Raw genomic sequence first — 4849 nt, forward strand, 5'->3', positions numbered from 1 at the left:
GCACAAAGAGTAAGAAACTCCAAAACTAAGAGAATCCACTCAACAAATTCATTTTCTTCTCTTGTTTTTTTTATCTCATTTTTTTTATCACATTTAATTTTTCGAAACATGTCTTTAAAATTTTAATTTTAGTTAGTTGATTTTTTAAAGAAATTTGTTTTATTATTTGTTCATTTGTAATTATTTTTTTTTGAGTTCTATTTTATTGTTAAAAGTTCGTTGTTTCGTTCTTTGTTCATTGAAATTCTGAACCAACGCATGGTTCATGGTTTCCATCCATCGTACAAAAAAGGCAATTGACAAAAAGGCACATTTCTGAGAGAAAGCTTCATTAATCTTCTCCAATCAAGATGTCACATATCAAACATAGGCTAACATCTCAAAAAGGTACAACATATAGTCCATATCAAAGTACATCCAAAACATCTCATGCCATGTATGCATCGTAGGCTGGATATGTTTGATACATATCATGCTGCTGTAAAAAAAAAAGTGAACCCTCTGAACATCTATATCAGGTATGAGGAGCTCCTGATCGAGCAGACATTCTAAGCCATGCTCCATGACAAGAGTTCCCTTTGCATGTACTTAAGGGTATAACCATCTCATAGCTCGTACGGTAGCAGCTCTTCTAGTTCAAAATCTGACAGAAATCTATATGGTGCTTTGCTGTCGTCCATTCTACGGAAAGTTACGGACACCCTACGGTGTCACACCCCTTGAATGTAGTGCTTGGCAACATCTTCCCCATTTTCTTTCTGGACCAAAACTGAACCAACTGGCAGTGGAATCTCTACAGCTCCTCTGAACTCGCCAGGGCTGACAATGTCAATTTCTTTTCCAAATAATATATTGCTTTTGCTCATGAATGAGACCGTGTAGAAGGGCCTCACAAAATCGTGGTGGTCTATATGGGGAGGGATGCAATCACCCTCGTCATAGATGTTGATGATGCAACTATTCGGAATGCAGGTAGCTGGCAATATGTTCCATCTGACCATCCTCTTGATCATCCACTTTATTATAGGAGGTAGAGGATCTACCTGGTCATGTCTAAAGATCTCTGGTGGATTTCCTTGTCAGTCATTTCTAAAATTATAACAGCAGCCGCACTGAATGGTGATTCTTCCTTGTCCTTTCATCCATTTCTTCGGCTCAGAGTATGTTCTTTCCATGAGAAGGCCTGCTCGGCCTTTATCCTTCAAGTCAATGATGCAGTCAAGAATGCTTCTTTCATCACTTTCAGAGAAGACCTTTGTATACAGCTCCAGGCCTTCCAGTATGTTGACAAATCTTCCTTCTATTTCCTCATAAAATTCAAATTCTCTTTTATTCATCTTGTTTATTTTGTAGTACTCCATCGTACTAGGAGTCAGTAGCTGTCGCGGGTGTTCCTCCACCTGAATAACGACAGGAACCTAAACTGGTGTTGGTTGAATTGGAACATAATATTCGACATCTAGAGGGATGTACGACCCTGGGCCCCATGGTATATACTGATTTGTCCTCAATGGGACGTATGGCTCATCCATCAAAAAATCTAGAGTCTGAGATCCATCGTTGGTGGAGGTATACTCTTCCAATGTACCGAAGTGTCGTAAATCTAGAACATTGCAATTCGGACATTCTACAAATGCCCCCATGACTGATGTCCCTGTAGGTATCTCGGTGTTGCACGTCAGACAACGTGTGCATAAAGCATTTAAAACTGAAGGTGTCTCTGGCTCTGTGACAAGCCTTGGTTCTTCATCTGTGGTGGGTAGGCTAAAAGAAGTTTCTTTCATGTCTGACTCATAAATATGCCCCTCAGGAATAGAGGTGAGTAAATTGTTTGTTTCTCTCTGACGTCTACGTTCTTCTTGTATAAAAGCCCTGTGTTTTTTGCGGCTGGCATTTCTGCGCTGCATCCTGCGAAGCAAAGCATCTGTCAGTCTTTCGTTATTGGCGGCTACTAGGCCTCTTGCTGGTGTAGCTATCATGGATGGCAAGCAGCTGGGCCCCTCCATCGGATGTTGCTCTATTATCACGTTCTTGCCTTTATGTGATGAATTATCTTTGGCGGTTACCCTCAGCAGTGAAGGAAATCCCACTTTTTTCTCTGCAGCTAACTACATTCATTAGAGAACCTTCGTAGTCCATGTCGATATGGTTAAAGTCCATGTTGAAGTCTGTGGGACCGCCCTGCGGTGCCACTTCCTCATTCAATGCGAGGCTCCAACCATCCTTGAAAACAAAGATCAGTCACTGTCCCGACATTTTTCTGTAGACGGTAGGAAAAATGTCAGTGGGCCAAAACTTGGCACGAAGAAGAACAAAACAAAGTATTTATTAAAGTAAATTTTAGCTTATTTTAGTGAAATGAATTGTTTATTTATGTATGAATTTTGTTTAATTTTTTTGGAACATTATACTTAAAAGTGGAACGGAAAAAAAAATTTTCTCAATATTTTCATTAAATTTAGGTCAATTACAAAATTTTGACCCAGTCATAGACATTTGGCCACATAGATAACCCCAAAACAATCAAAGTTTCAATGTTTCAAAGCAAGCGAAGGCAAGCAGCATCAAGTTGCATAATAGGTTTTCAGATATCGTCCATTTATTGGTAACATGGGTCTTTCGCCCTGGAAGTCCACTAACTGGTAGACTCCTCCTATGTAGACCTTTTCAACGACAAATGTTCCCTCCCAAGTTGGCTAAAAAATTTCACTTATTTTGTGGCGTACAAGAATAAGCCTTTTGAGCACAAGTATTAGGTCTCCAACTTTGAATGTCCTTGGGCGGACCAATTTGTCATGAGCTTGTACCATCTTCACCGGTAAAACTCCAAATATTGTTGTGCTTCTAGTCGTTTTCCCTCAAGACTTTCCAGATCATCAAGTCTGAGTTTTGCACTTTCTCCTGTTGTGAGTTGGTTGGCAACATCAATATTAAGGGACGATGTCTGGATTTCTAGCGGTAGCATGACCTCGGACCCCCACACGACCATATAAGGTGTTCCCTGAGTGGGAGTCCTGAAAGTCGTCTGATAGGCCCACAAGGCTTCTAATAGTTTATTATGCCAATCCCTTTTGTTTTCATCCAGTGTTTTGTTCAAAATTTGTATCAGTGTCTTGTTAAAAGCTTCAGCCATACCATTTACTCTGGGATAGTAAATTGTAGAGTATCTCCAATCTATCCCGTGTCTCTTGACTAAATTATTGTAAATTATTGATACTAAATTATTGATATTTGTGCTTCTGAAAGCTGTCCCATTATCGAAAATTATTCTTCACGGTACTATAAAATGGTAGGAAATTTAGCTTTTGAAAAATAGAAGGACGTAATGTACCATAACCTCACGCAACGGTACTACCTCCACCCATTTGGGGAAGCAATCTATAGCGGCAAGTATAAACCCGTGTCCTTTAGAAGATGGAGGGTCTATCAGATAAATTATGTCCGTGCCCCAACACTCGAATGGTCATGAGGCAACAGTTGGGTGTAGCACATTCGGAGGCTGGTGTAAGACCACCTCATGCACTTGGCATTGATGACATTTCCTGGCTCTATCCATGCAGTTGACATCATTGCTGGTAAATAATTCTGAGTCTTTTGATCTTCATTTTCATTTTTAGACCTGACTGGTAAGCACCACACAATTCGACATGTATATCTTTGATAATATTCTGTGCTTCAATTCTGTTCAAACACAATAGCCACATCTGGTCGAATGATCCTCTGTAGAGAACGTTTCTCATCAGGACATAAGACATAGCCCTTCTTGTGATGTGGTGAACTTCAGACTTGCCTTCTGGCAGTTTTCTAGTATGCAAATATTCTATTAATAGCTTGCACCAGTTTTCGTTGATGTCTGCAACTGTATTTATTGCTTCTTATTTTTCATGCTTGTGTAGAGTTTCGAGGTCGATCTGAGACAAGACTCGTCTTCCTTTCACTGTGATTTTAATGGAATCCTTTGAGGGGTATGCCATTTTCTTAGCAAGTTATTCCAGAGCGTCTGCATGTGCATTATCTCCCCTAAGAATCCGGTAGAAAGTAACGTCGAGAATCTGCTCCAAGAGCTTCATCGTATATTGATGGTATTCTGCTAACCGTGGTTTCAGAATTTTGTATTGTCCGATGACTTGCTAGAAGACGAGTTGGGAGTTGCCATAGATGGTAATGTTCGTCATATCCATTGAGATTTCCATTCCCAATCCGGTGATTAAAGCTTCATATTCGGCTTCATTGTTGGTGCACGGCTCTGTCAGGTTGTATGAGAACGTCAACATACCCTTATTTGGCATGATAAAGATCAAACTGATCTCTGCTTTCCCTGCTATAACTGTTCTTGATCCTTTGTCCTTTTTGGCTGACGAAGCGCTATCAAAGTACATTTCTCAGCATTGCACACTGGAAAATTCCATTTGTAGTATTTGTTAATTTGGTAACTTGCCGTTGAGAGAGGACCCAGCTGGCAGTGGGTGTGCAGCGAGAAAGTCTACTAGTATCTGTCCCTTGATAGCAAGGAGGGGAGGAGGGGAACAAAAGTATTGCAATAAGATCATTGTATCAAATTGCAATAAGATCATTGTCCATCTTGCTAGATGTCTGGAAAGTGTGATATTGCACATCAGATATTGCAATGGATTAACTTTTGAGATTAGAGTAATCTTATGAGAAAGCATGTAATGTCTAAGCTTTTAAGCAGCAAAAATTAATGCCAGATAGTGCTTCTCAATAGGTGGATACCCTATTTCCCTGGGTATTAGGCAACGAATCAAGTAGTAGAGTGCATTTTCTTTACCCTCATCATTGATTTGGGCAAAGAGGTTTCCAAGAGAGTCATCTAAAGCCGCGGTATAAA

General features: G+C 40.0%; 1 pseudogene; it reads right to left on the bottom strand.

The window, feature by feature from the left end:
* Positions 1-605: 605 nt before the first annotated feature.
* On the bottom strand, positions 606-1979 carry LOC110031253 (annotated as a pseudogene).
* Between the last annotated feature and the right edge of the window lie 2870 nt (positions 1980-4849).

Source organism: Phalaenopsis equestris, unplaced genomic scaffold (assembly GCF_001263595.1).
Source record: "Phalaenopsis equestris unplaced genomic scaffold, ASM126359v1 Scaffold000799, whole genome shotgun sequence".
Taxonomy (NCBI): Eukaryota; Viridiplantae; Streptophyta; class Magnoliopsida; order Asparagales; family Orchidaceae; genus Phalaenopsis; species Phalaenopsis equestris.